The sequence below is a fragment of the Rhinatrema bivittatum genome, chromosome 2, assembly GCF_901001135.1.
Source record: "Rhinatrema bivittatum chromosome 2, aRhiBiv1.1, whole genome shotgun sequence".
Lineage (NCBI taxonomy): Eukaryota > Metazoa > Chordata > Amphibia > Gymnophiona > Rhinatrematidae > Rhinatrema > Rhinatrema bivittatum.
The window spans coordinates 36,809,590-36,823,999 of NC_042616.1; the positions used below are offsets into that span (position 1 = coordinate 36,809,590).

The 14,410-nt window shown below is 45.0% G+C and overlaps 1 protein-coding gene and 1 long non-coding RNA gene across 2 annotated transcripts in view; both read right to left on the bottom strand.

Annotated features, from left to right (window-relative positions):
• The window catches only part of LOC115083186 (zinc finger protein 850-like), a 133,466-nt gene that overhangs the window by 35,736 nt on the left and 83,320 nt on the right, over nt 1-14,410 (bottom strand). The gene's annotated exons all lie outside the window — the stretch shown is intronic.
• On the bottom strand, nt 11,698-12,769 carry LOC115083838. The gene is made up of 2 exons (XR_003854413.1): nt 12,488-12,769; nt 11,698-11,760 (listed from the first exon to the last, which is right to left on the bottom strand). It is a non-coding gene; the product is annotated as an uncharacterized LOC115083838 (long non-coding RNA).

Sequence of the window (14,410 nt, forward strand, 5' to 3'; positions counted from 1 at the left end):
AGTACCTGTTTCTTGCTACAGTACCTGCTTGGTTCCAATACCTGATTCTTGCTACAGTTCCCGTCTGGTTCCAGTAGCCAGTTCTGCTTCAGCTCCTACTTGCCTCAGTCCTAGCCTGCTTCAGTTCCTGCCTGACTCCTGAACCCTGTTACCGTATATATCTATCATTGTCCTGTCTTCGTGTCAAGGTCCTCGACTGCCCTCTACCTCAGGCCAGGCCTGCTGCTCCATGCTGTTCGCAGCAGGTCCGAAAGGACTCGGAATGGTCGGAGGACCATTCAACTTCCAACATCCTCGGATGTTGGCCTTGGGAGCTTGCAGGCCTGGCAGAGGGTAAGCTCGCCAGCCACGCTGGAAGACGCCGTCAACCCTCGAGCCGGTCCTGGGTTCGCCTGGGGTCGGGCTGAGGCCCAAGGGCACACTAAAACAGCTCAATCACAGCACTGCCAGGTATTTGTGACCTGGATTAGACACTTTTGAAAACAGGATACTGGACTTGACAGACATTTGGTCTTACCCAGCTTGGCAATCTTATGTTCTTATGTCTCTTATGGGTTTTTGTGCAGTACAATAGAAGTGATATGTAATAGTAGTGGGTAAGCTCCTTTGCTAGAGAGGGAGCTGGCGTACAGCTGTGGAGTGCATGCTGGGATATGGTTACTAGGTAACACACAGTCCTGGCTTTACTGCTAGAGAGAGCTGGAGGCTACTGTGCAGTGCATGCTGGGATATGGTTACTAGGTAACACCCAGCCCTGGCATTGGATGGTGGCACCCTGGAAGACTGTGTAGCCTTTTTCCGAGGTTTGGTGCGGGCCCGGTTGAGGGCCAAGTATGCTCATGCTGACCCACAGACAAGATGGACAACTTCGTCTGGAGATGGGCGATAGCAGATGTGCTCTGCACCGTTCGCGATGGACCCCAGCCTTCGCTAACCTTGCACATTTAGGACTTTGTTTTCGGGCAGTGGCGCATGCCCTCCACGGAGCGCGTGTACGGGAGCAGTGAGGTGGTCCCGCCCCTAGTTAGCCACGAGCCTCGGGGTCCCGCTTGGGCAACCGGGAGCAACCCCGAAGTCTCCCTGCCAGGGTCACGGCCTCCCTTCCCGGTAGGAGTCCTCTTGTAGCATCTGGGAGCATACCTGACAGTGGTTCCCCCCCCCTCCTATCCTACGCTCAGAGCCTGGGAACACTTCCGGACAGCTACATCACGACGACGTGACCTCTGTTCAGGTCACTTTGTGTGTCCCTGCGGGATGCAGGGCACAGATGTTTTCTTGAATCTTTGTTGGGAGAGTAAGCTGATGCCCCTCGCCCAGTATGTACTTGTATGGCTTTAAATATAGGCTTTACTGATAGGGAGCTGGAGAGAAGCTGTACAGTGCATGCTGGGATATGGTTACTAAGTAACACTCAGCCCTGGCTTTACTGCTAGAGGGAGCTGGAGACAATTGTGCAGTGCATGCTGGGATATGGTTACTAGGGAACACCCAGCCCTGTCTTTACTGCTAGAGGGAGCGGGAGACAATTGTGCAGTGCATGCTGGGATATGGTTACTAGGGAACACCCAGCCCTGTCTTTACTGCTAGAGGGAACTGGAGAGCAGCTGTGCAGTGCAAGCTGGGATATGGTTACTAAGTAACACCCAGCCCTGGCTTTACTGATAGAGAGTGAGCTGGAGAGCAACTGTGCAGTGCATGCTAGGATATGGTTACTAGGGAACACCCAGCCCTGGTTTTTCTGCCAAAGAGGGAGAGCAGTGTTTCTCACCTGTAACAGGTGTTTTCCATGGACAGCATGACATTCAGTTACACTACTGGGTGATGTCATCTGAAGGCGCTGAGTCAGGTACTGATCGCTAAAGCTTAACTTCTAGAACTTTCCTGAGCATGTGCAGAGTATTCGTGCCAAAAATCACTGTACAGCCTCACCCATTCGCCCCCAGTCATAGTTGGTAGCCGAAATAAAAAAGGTGAGAACAGGCAAGGAACAGCAACCACCAAAACATGAACAAGAAGAAAAACCTTATGGGTAGGAGGGAGGGAACATGTGACTGAAAGTCCTGCTGTCCACGGAAAACACCTGTTACAGGTGATCAACTTCACTTTTTCTGTGGACAAGCGGGATACAGAACAAGTCCGTGCGCAATTCAGTGTCAGATGAGCCCACCTGCCATTCTTTTTTTTTTTTCCCGATGTGTACCGCAGGAAAGAATACGATTAGGAGGCTGTCTGAAGTACAGAGTAACTAAAGGCATAGTCAGTTTAGGATTCTCCATCCAGGCAATAGTGAAAAGCGAAGGTATGAGGAGTAAACCATGTGACCGCTTTGCAAATGTCCAAGAGAGAGGCAACATTGTTGAAAGTATGGAACCAGGAAGAGAGGTGAGAATATCTTGAAAAAGTAAGAGAAGCTGGGAAAGTAGTCAGGAATGCAAAAATGAAAATTGAAGAGAAAATAGTAAATACAGTAAAATGGGAGGCCAAAACTTTTTTTTTTTTTAAGATATGTTAGCAATAGAAGGAAGAGCAAAAGTGGCATTGTGAGACTCATAGGTGAAGAGAAGGAATATATTGAAACTGATGAGGAAATAGCAAAATTGCTTAACAGATATTCATGTTTGATGTTCAGTGTGGAAGGACCTACAGTAGGACCACTTAAAACAAACACAAATAAGATTGGAAGGAGGTAAAATTCAATTTTCAGAACAGTGTTTTCCTGAGGAGCAACTAAACTTAACATAGATAAAGTGATGGGGCCAGATGGGATACATCTGAGGATACTAAGGGAACTTACAGATGTCCTGGCAGCTCCACTAGCTGAACCTTTCAATGCTTCTTTAGAGTCTAGAGTAGTTCTGAAGGACTGCGAAAGGGTGGATGTGGTTCCTATTCATAAAAGTGGAAGTAAGGAGGAGGCTGGAAATGGCAGGCCAGTTATCTGACTTCTGTGGTGAGCAAACTAATAGAATCACTGCTAAAACAGAGGATAGTGCGATTTTTGAAATCCAGTGCATTGCAGGTTCTGAGGCAGCAGGGTTTTAACAGAGGTAAATCTTGTCAGAATCATCTGAGCAATTTCGTTGATCGGGTGACCAGAGAATAAGATCAAGGGAGAGTGCTAGACATAGAGGTAGATTTTAAAAACATACGCGCGTACTTATGTTCGCGCACCAGGCGCGAACAAAAGTATGCTGGATTTTATAAGATACGTGCGTATCTTATGAAATCCAGGGTCGGCGCGCGCAAGGGGGTGCACATTTGTGCAACTTGCGTGCGCTGAGCCCTGCGCGCGCTGCCCGTTCCCTCCGAGGCCGCTCCGAAATCGGAGCGGCCTCGGAGGGAACTTTTTTCTCCCTTCCCTTCCCCTACCTAAACCCCCCCCCCCCCGGCCCTATCTAGACCCCCTCCCTACCTTTATCGGAGAAGTTACTACTGCCTCCGGGCAGTAGTAACTTACGCACGCCGGCATGGCAGGCCCAGACACAGGCCGCTGTGTCAGGGCACTCGGCCACACCCCTGGACCGTCCACACGCCCCCCCCGGACACGCCCCCGATCCCTAACTGCGCCCCCTGGCCACGCCCCTGACCGCCCCTTTTTGCAAGCACCGGGACTTACGCGCGTCCCGGGGCTTGCGCGCACCGCCAAGCCTATGTAAAATAGGCTCGGCGTGCGCAGGGGGGGGGTTTGGGGTAGGTTTTCGGGGGCTACGCGCGTATCCCTTTGAAAATCTACCCCACAGTGTACTTGGATTGCAGCAAGGCCTTTTGACACAGTTCCACACAGAAGACTTATAAATAAATTGTGCGCCCTTGGTATGGATCCTAGAATACCTGACTGTGTTAGAAACTGGCTGAGTGGGAGGTGAAAAGGGGTAGTGGTAAATGGAGTTTTTGTGAGTGGTGGGGGGAGGGGGGGCCTTTTACTAGCGGTGTGTCTCAGGGATGGACCGGTTCTTTTCAACAATTTTGTGAACAATATCATTTAATACGATTAAATTAATCCATCTAAGCGGTTTACAATAAATCATACATAAAATCTTTATGTGAGAGTAAAAAAGTTAAAATGGGGAGGGGTTGTAAATAAAAACATTAGACAGTAGCGGGCTCATATAGAACACAGCTGGATAAAAGACTAGAATTAGAATTACTTGGTTAAAATAATAGGAGGTGAACATAGGAAAACAGCTGAATGATGTTGTAGGCAATGGTACAAAGATAGGTTTTTAAAGCCTTTTTGAAATCTTTAGTATTGGGTATTAGGCGAATGTCTTCAGGTAAGGAGTTCCAAAGAATCGGGCTAGCAACTGAGAACGCACATCTGCGAGTCAGGTCAAGACTTGCTGTTTTTATTGTTGGTATTTCAAGAATACATTTGTCCATTGAGCAAAGTTGACATGTTGGTTTGTAGAGCCTTAACATTGTTCAGAGCCAGATTGATGAAGGGTTATAGAGTGGGTTGTGGAAGGATTGATGGGAAACATTTGTCTTTTTGCCAATGATACCAAAATCTGTAACAGGACGGACAGTCAGGAAGGTGTAGAAGACATGAAGAGGGATCTAGCAAAGCTTGAGGAATGGTCTAGATCTGGCAGCTGAGATGTAATGCTAAAAAATGAGGAGTAATGCATGTTGGATGCAAAAACTCTCAGGAAAGGTACAGTGTGGGAGGTGAAATTCTTCTAAGCACAAAGGAAGAGTGGGTTCAGGGGGTAATTATATTTGATGGCCTTAATGTGGCCAACAAGGTGAATAAAGCAATGATAAAAGCCAGAAAGATTCTTGGCTGCATAGGGAAAGGAATGGTCAGCAGATACAGGGAGGTGATATTGCCCCTATAAAGGTCCCTGGTCAGATCTCACTTGGAAAACAGTGGGCCCTTGGGTTATGAAATTAATTGGTTCCAGAGGGCTGGTTGTAAGACAAGACTGTCTTACAACAGGCCTCCCCAAATCCACTACCAAACCACTGCAGATGATACAAAATGTGGCAGCGAGATTGCTGACCAGTACCAGCCGCAGCGAACACATCTCACCCATCCTCAGGAACCTACATTGGTTACCAGTTAATTTCAGAATTCTATACAAATCAATCACTGTAATTCACAAAACCATCCATCATCATCTTCAACTCGACCTGGAAATCCCATTCAAACTCCACTCCTCTAACAGACCTACTAGAGATAATCTCAAAGGTACTCTGAAATTTCCCCCCACTAAAGCCTCACGCCTCTCGACGACCAAAGACAGAGCTTTTTCGATAGCTGGCCCATCTATCTGGAATAGCATTCCATCAAACCTCAGATTGGAGCCTTGCCTTTTAACTTTTAGAAAAAGACTTAAAACCTGGCTCTTTCACCAAGCCTTCGCCGATCCACCAGACAATCATTAGTTGTCCTTCACCCTTACCCGTTCTGGCATTTATACTCACGAATGGACTCTGATTCTTCCAGGTTAAAGCAACATTAAGCTTTTAACCCGTACGCTCTATGGTATCACTTTATATTTATTTTCTGCCTTATCTTCTTTCCAGCTTGTGGCAAGCTTCCAAGTTCTCATTCCCTGTTGATTGTAACTTTGACTTATTCCTACCTATTGTTTATCTTTCGTTTACTTGAATTTGAATTGTTACTCCAGTTATACCCTTGTTAAATGTAAACCGATCCGATATGGTTATTTACTATGAAGGTCAGTATAAAAAACTGTTAAATAAAAAATAAAGACTATTTTTTCCATAGGAAACAATGGGAAAACCAATAATGCGTTCCGAACCTTCGAAAAGCACCCCTTGCCTAACCATTTCTATAATAAAAATGGTTGTATAAGATCGTTAATTACCAGAAACACCAATACTTCCCTAGTGCACTCACCAAAAGGTTATAAAATGTGCTTAGCCTACCAGAAACAACAATTCAAGTTTGTTTCTTTCTATCTATCTATCTATCTATCTATCTATCTATTTATTTATTTAAAAGTTGACATCTTTGGTTTGCAGGAAGGGAGGAGGGGGAAGCAAACAGCATTGGGGGACAAAATGGAAGGTGATTATTGTTCAGAAGGAGAGTCCCATTCCATAAGAACGTCTGGAATCTGGCTCTCTGGTGTCCTTTCTCTCCTTGGGTGAGTCTGAAGCTCACTAGGACCTGCTTCTGGCTCACTTGGTCTCAACCTTTTCTCAACTAAAAACTGGTCTAAGGTTCTCTGTTTCTGTCTTTTTTTCAACACTGTTCTGTAGTATGACATGACATTATCATTAAGCAAGTGAATGCAATGATTGACTTTTCCTCTGTCTGGGTGGGTCTTCTCTACAAATGTTTGTAGCTCTGTCCATTTTTTAAGGATTTCCTTGATTCCAGAAGAGGAAATTGTGAAACCATCCCTTACTGGCACAAAATATTTCACCGTGTTCACTTGGTAATGGCTTATCCTTTACGATATCTGCATTTATAGCCCTAGCTTTTTCACAGATTAGACATTCAGATAGGCAATCACCTGCCATCTGCCTTTCATTTATCCATACTAGCAATAGGCTTTCTACCTCATCTATCACTGTTGATCGTTGCTTGGTAATTTGAGTGACACCTCTAGCCACACTAACTTCCTTGTACAAATCTTTTCTTTGTAAGATTGTCAAAATGGTGGATTTTGACATGATGTATATGAGAGCGAGATCAGTCACTCGAACCCCACTCTCAAATTTCTGCACAATTTCCTTCTTCTTTTCAATAGTTATTGATTTCTTTATCTTTGGGGCCATTTTAACACTTCTTTGGTGTTCTGCAGGGAGAAGAAATAAAAGAAAAAAGAAATCTAGAAAGGTGTACAGTATATCCAAAAACAACACCAACCCCAGACACTCTTTTCCCCCTCCCTACCAATGTTTATAAGAACATCTATGGCCTCCAGAAACTGTTCTGTACCTTGCCAGCTGAGTGCTGTCCCCCGATGCTGTCCCTGATGCTGTTGTTTGCATTTCCGTGCCGGGTCTGCCCACGTGCAACACTACCCATCCAATCTCTTTAAATCCCGCCTTCCAAGACAAAAAAAAATGCGATAGGCAGCAATAATGGGCCAATTACAACCAATTCGCAGGAAAAAAAAAAAAAAACTGCACGCCCGTGGCACACGGGTCGTAACCCAAATTTTGGTCGTAACTAACTGAAAATTGTGTTCGTAACTCAAAATTTGTTCACAACTCGAAACCTTGAATGTTGGTCATAACCCAATTTGATCGTAACCCGAGACATTCGTAACCCGAGGGCCCACTGTACTGTGTACAATTCTAGAGATCGCACCTTCAAAAGGATAAAAACAAGATGGAGTCAGTCTAGAAGGTAGCTACTAAAATGGTCAGTGGTCTTCATTCTAAAACATATGGGGATAGACCTAAAGATCTAAACATGTATACCATAGTGGAAAGGCGAGATAGGGGTGATGTGGTTCGCTGAAATAGATGCTTAAAGCCAACAGCTGTAGAGAAAAGCTTTATATTTAACTGCTATAAAATAATACAGGGTGGGCCCATGGAAAAGTAGCCTGCCTCCACTACCAGTGCATTGGAGGCAGGCTACTTTTCCATGGGCCACCCTGTATAATAAGGACTAATAGAGAGAGAGACTGGCAGAGTGCTACACAAAGCATCAGCATAAAACTCCCTTTCTCAAACAGTTTTACTGATGATAAGATACTATATAGGATTCATAGCTGTACACTTCCAACCTCTAAACTAGGTTCCATAATATCAACATTTCTATATGTAACCCCACCCCGGTGTGCAATCCTAGCCGGGTGAGGCCATCAACTTATTTGTACTCTTCAAGGCTGGAACCCAGGCAGGCTGTACTACTTTCTTTCCTTCCCAGGATGTAGGTTCGATAGGCTTGGGGATGAAAGGATGGCTAATTCTCTCTCCCTGACTTCCTTTGTTGGTGCAATAAGGTAACGGTGTGTGCTAGGATGCCAAATAAAGACTGGAGTCACTGTGTTAGTGTCCAAAAATTATTCTTTACATAGAAACATAGAAGTGACGGCAGAAGAAAACCACACGGTCCATCCAGTCTGCCCAGCAAGCTTTCATACTTATTTTTTTCATACTTATCTGTTACTCTGACCACTGAGGTCAGGGCCCTTATTGGTAACTTTTTGGTTCTAATTTTCCTTCCACCCCTGCCATTGATGTAGAGAGCAGTACTGAAGCTGCATAAAAGTGAAATATCAAGCCTAATTGCAATAAGCAAGCTACTCCCACGCTTATTTGTTTACCCAGCCTGTGCAATTTAGTCCTTGTTGGTTGTCTTAATATAAATCCTCTTTTCTTCATCCCCCCTATCGTTACTGTTGACAAATGGCACAACTCTTGATCCCCAGCAGCATAGTATAATGTCTGGTTACAATTTCTTCCTGAATCTGTGCAGGAATGTCTAGCACTAGACATAGGGAAATCTTACCCTCTAGGGCATGGAGAAAAAGGGTCTCCAGGTGGGCAAGGCATCCTTTGTATGGGCAGAACCTCTCTTTCTAACTGGCAAATTATAAGGGTACTGTGTCTGCACAGAGAGATACAACTTTTGCTCTCCCCAGGGTCTGAAGAATCACCAGATGGGCGTCCTTTTGAATGGTAGGATTTGCCTTTACTCACTGTTAGATGCTTCAAGCCTTCTATATTCTTATGCAGTCCTTTGTGCTTTTTTTTTTCAAATCCCTGATGGGAAGGATCCCTTGGAGCAGGACTTTTTGGAATCCTGTCACGCAGGAAGGGCAGTCCAAACTTCCCCCGGCTGGTGAACTTAATCTTAAAACTGAAGATAACACTGGGCTCTCCTTACAGCAGGTCACTGACACCCCAACCTCACTGAGGATAAAGGGGGGGAGGGGCAGGTTTCCCTGACCGGCACAGCTCCAGACCCAGGGTTCCCCCAATCCCTAAGCCCAGGCAGTAGACAGGCTCCAGTGAGGCTCCTACTACTTAAAAGGTTAAAGTCTAAAAAAAAAATGCACTCAGAGAGAATCTCCCACCAGACAGGTTGTGTCCTGGCTGGGCAGAAACCCTCTCCACCCTGGCCAGCATTACCAAACAGGGCTTGCTTGGCTCCTCTGGCTGGGCCTGTAAAATAAAAACTAAACTCCTGTCTACCTCCTGTACTTTGTACTAACCAAAAAGGACTGCCTCCTAAGCTGTAGCAAGGGCACCATTATAAACTATTACAAGTGGGCCGTCCACGCCAGACTCCACAGGAGGAGGGTCCGATTTTGAATGGAATCTCTCATTAATTATCCGACTGATTATTAAACACCCAGGACTTACTGGTAACGTGAGATAATGCCCAGGTTACATATGATTGGCTTTCTACTATAAATTAATCTGAGTGGCCATATGGTAATTTGCTCTCAGCTTCCAGGAAAAGGTTGTTTTCAGTGTTTGGGCCACAATGTTGGAACTCAGCGCTGGCCAGGGGCGGATTGGCCTATCGGGGCTTCGGGCATTCCCTGGTGGGCCGGTCAGGCCAGTCACGTGTTTGCGGGGCTAACTTCTGTGGGCTTCCTGCAGTCAGAGCATCATTAGCCCTGGGTCCATTCTTCAAGTCTCACCCACAGCTTCTGTTTATCTATTTTTAAGCCCCAAGAATTCCTCTGAGGGAGTAGAAGGAGGCCCCTGTCTGCCAGGCCATGCAGCTGAAGAGAAGAGGCCCCTGTCAGCCGGGTCGTGTGGCTGAAGAGAAGAGGCCCCTGTCTGCCGGGCCATGTGGCTGAAGAGAAGAGGCCCCTGTCTGCCGGGCCGCGCGGCTGAAGAGAAGAGGCCCCTGTCTGCCGGGCCGCGCGGCTGAAGAGAAGAGGCCCCTGTCTGCCGGGCCGCGCGGCTGAAGAGAAGAGGCCCCTGTCTGCCGGGCCGCGCGGCTGAAGAGAAGAGGCCCCTGTCTGCCGGGCCATGCAGCTGAAGAGAAGAGGCCCCTGTCAGCTGGGCCACGCGGCTGAAGAGAAGAGGCCCCTGTCTGCCGGGCCACGTGGCTGAAGAGAAGAGGCCCCTGTCAGCTGGGCCACGTGGCTGAAGAGAAGAGGCCCCTGTCAGCCGGGCCGCGCGGCTGAAGTGAAGAGGCCCCTGTCAGCCGGGCCACGTGGCTGAAGAGAAGAGGCCCCTGTCAGCTGGGCCACGTGGCTGAAGAGAAGAGGCCCCTGTCAGCTGGGCCACGTGGCTGAAGAGAAGAGGCCCCTGTCTGCCGGGCCGCGCGGCTGAAGTGAAGAGGCAGCTGTGGCCAGGCTGCGCAGCTGATGAGAAGAGGCAGCTGTCGGCTGGGCTGCGCAGCTGATGAGAAGAGGCAGCTGTCGGCTGGGCTGCGCAGCTGATGAGAAGAGGCAGCTGTCGGCTGGGCTGCGCAGCTGATGAGAAGAGGCAGCTGTCGGCTGGGCTGCGCAGCTGATGAGAAGAGGCAGCTGTCGGCTGGGCTGCGCAGCTGATGAGAAGAGGCAGCTGTCGGCTGGGCTGCGCAGCTGATGAGAAGAGGCAGCTGTCGGCTGGGCTGCGCAGCTGATGAGAAGAGGCAGCTGTCGGCTGGGCTGCGCAGCTGATGAGAAGAGGCAGCTGTGGCCAGGCTGTGCAGCTGCTGTCGGCCAGGCCGCACGTCTGAAGTGAAGAGGCCATTGCCAGCCGGGCCATGCAAAGGAAAAGAAGAAGCTGCTGCCCTGTCAGCTTATGACAACATTTGGGATCAGAGGCTCAGTATTCTTTAAAGCAAACATGAAAAAATAGTCATTTATTGATAACAGATGCATCAACATATAAAAGAGAACCAGATCACTAGCAATGCAGATGCATTGTTATAGTTCGTAATAGCATGAGCACAGAGAAATTGATTTGTTTCTTTTTTTTTTATTATTCAGTTGCTAATTTTTATTCATTCGTTCTGGTTCCCAAATCAAGTCTTTTATTTTGTTATTTCATTTCATTTATTTCCATAAAATCAGTGGGTAAGGCTATGCTTCCTGGGCGCAATATTCAAAGATATCCAGTTATCTAAGTTATCCGGTTTCCAGTTCAGTTTTTGTCTGCATGTTTCTAGTTTTACTTTGTCTCTTTATTCTGTATTTGGTGAGGGTCTGTTTGTGTTCTGCAAGTGTGACTGAGGTGAGGTATTTTGCTAGCTTGTAGTTTCTGTGTAGGGACTTAGGGAATGGCCTCTGCTATTACTAGCATCAGTAGCTTGGGATCTTCTTAGTGTTTGGGTAATTGGCAGGTTCTTGTGGCCTGGTTTGGCCTCTGTTGGAAACAGGATGCTGGGCTTGATGGACTCCTGGTCTGACCCAGCATGGCAATTTCTTATGTTCTTAGGGATCTGTAACAGTTTGGCTTGTTCTGTTTTCCTAATATCAAGTGTATTGGCGATTTAGCACCTGTGTAATATTTGAAGTGTTGCATTTTCATAGGTAGGGTTGTTACTGTTTGAGTGCTGGAAGTTAGTGCTCTTTTCATATGGGAGGTTTACTATATTGTAATTAAGTTTATTTGAAGCTTTTATGAGGACCGAAATGCTTTACAATAGTCCCAATACCATATGACTGCAGTTGTCTTTTTTTTTGCAGAGTTTTCCAGTTGGTTTCACAACAGTGCATGTAAATAATACACATATTTTAAGTGATATTTTTACCTTAGAACACTGAATATTCTTTTTCATGTAAAATCTGTTTCTATAAATGCATATATTTTTTTAATTATTTGTGGAAAGGGTAGGATTAGGAGTGTGTGCAAGGCTGTAAGGCTTGCCTATGATACCTAATCTGGCACAATCACTATGGGACACTGCTAGATCCCCTCAATAATATACAATCCAACACATTTAGGGAATCCCAAGAAATATAACCATGAATTTTCAGTATCTGTCTCACTTCAAAAATCTTAATATCCTTAATAATCCTATAATCATTAATATCCTAATGCCCTTAATATCACCCCATGACTGGCGCTAAAATATTATTGAAAAGAACTTAAGGTGGAGGTGTTTGATGTTAAAATAATGATTGAAAAGAACCAGGGTGATTGATTTAGTTAGTCAATCTCTTGCCAAGATATATGTTCAATTGTGATTTTGAAGTATTATAGTATATCATTGGATGTAGATATTAAGGGCATTAGGATATTTTTATGGGGTATATGGTTTTAGGATGAATGAATGGTGAATGCATGTGAATGTGTGATATTAGGGGGTTAGGGCTGGAGTTGCATAATTGATCTGGTCCGGACTGGACTTATTTAATACTGTGTATGTGTGGTGAGGAATACAGTGTTTGATATAAATGTACTGTTGAATATGGTGTTATCATTAGAAATATGTGTGTATTACAATGTAAAACATGTAATTAATTGTTATAAAATGTAATTTAATAACATGTCTATGTGAGATGTATAATAAAGGATATTAAGATTTTTTAATTGAGACAGATACTGAAAATTCATGGTTATATTTCTTGGGATTCCCTAAATGTTTTGGATTCTATGATACCTAATACCATTGCACCAGCCCTGGCTCCCCAAGAGAAAACAGGAGTCCATCTGGAGCTTGCTACTTTGGGTTAGTGGCTCTCCCCAGTCTCAGCCAGGGCTTAATGTTTCTCTTTTTATATGCCCAGAGAACAGTAGGCGTCCCTTCTTGTCCCCTCGCCCCTGGAGTCAGTAGGCAGAGCCAGGGGCGGATTGTGGGAAAATAGTGGCCCGGGGGATTTTTCTCCACACTGGTCCATGGGTACCCAATTACACATACAATTTGGTGAGTCACCAAATACAGAATAAAGGGACCATAAAATATACACAGAAATGCACAGACAAACTGAACTGGAAATCACAAGTTAGACTGTATGTAATGCAGCAATGGAAAAACAGAAAATAGCATCATTCCTCATAAAACATCAAACAATAAAATCAAGAACTATAAAACATCAATCACAATAGGAAAATCATACTAAAAATATATATTTCAAAACTGCAGATGAATATAACCTCCAGTAATTTAACTCAGGGAAATTTTCAAAAATGTGTATATAACACCAATAAAATATTTCAAAAACAGCAGACATCAAATAATATTCAATAATTAAAACTAATAAGGATAGAAAAAATCCCCGGTTCTCCATACCTGGGAACTTTTAATTCCAGTCACCTTGAGATGGTCATGAATTAGTTGTTCTCTAGCACAGTGGTTCTCAACCTTTTTTCTGTCGGGACACACCTGACTGATGGCTCTTACATGCGTGACACACTGAACACATGACCATCATAGGGCTAAATGTAAAAGTACAGTTTGCATCTACAGGAACCCCCCCTGACCCACAATTATGGATGTAAAGCAGAATTTAATATTCCCTGCAACTCACCTTACAAAAAATATATTCTGGTTCTAGTGTCATCTCAGTAACAGCAACACAAACTCCAACTACTAGGCTCAATAGCACTACTTATGAAAAGACAGCAGTTTATCACCAATGCATGTCCTCTTGAGAAAATACAACAAATAAGACTGATATAGTAAAATACCTCACCTCAGTCACATACACAGAATCGACCTAACATACTCCCAGGATCTGCAGTAATGTGCATAAACTAATCCGCACACAGTTACACTTGTATTATGGAATACACTCAAACAGTAACAACCCTACCTATGAAAAGGCAACACTACAAATATTAAATCAGGCCCTAAACACCAATACACCTCCTATTAGGAAAACAGAACTAGCCAAGCAGCTATAGATCCCAACAGAGAAATAAATGTATAACTATACTAATAAGCAGAATAAATGTTTCACAACAACTATGAACAGAATAATATCCAACAATTAAAAACTCATAAAAATTATTTAACATTCTCCAAACACCAATAAATATTTCAAAACAGCAGACACATCACATAATATTCAGTAACTAAAATGGCAGTCAGTCAAGAAAAATAAACTTAAAAAGCCACTTTTACTAACCCCCTCCAACAGCTCTCCTACTCCTCTTCCATGCAGGCCAGTAGCACACACCAGAAGCAGAAGTGGCTGAAGCACTGTACTCATGGTCCTCTTCCTTAGGGCCCACGACCAGTCTCTCTGTCTCACACACACATACACACACACACACACATACCAGTTACACCCCAATGACCAGTTTCTGTCTTTCACACACCAATCATCTCCCAACCAGTCTCTCTCTCTCATGCACACACACAGGCTTCCCACTCCCATGCTGTGTGTCACACACTCCCAGGTTTCTTACTCCTATGCTAGCTCTCTCACATGCACAGGCTTCTCATTCCCATAATCACTTTCTTTCTCACACACTCCAGTCATCTTCCTGACCAGTCACTTCCATTGTCTCTCCTATACACACACACACACACACACACACACACACATCACCTGTCTGACCAGTTTCTCTCAATCACACA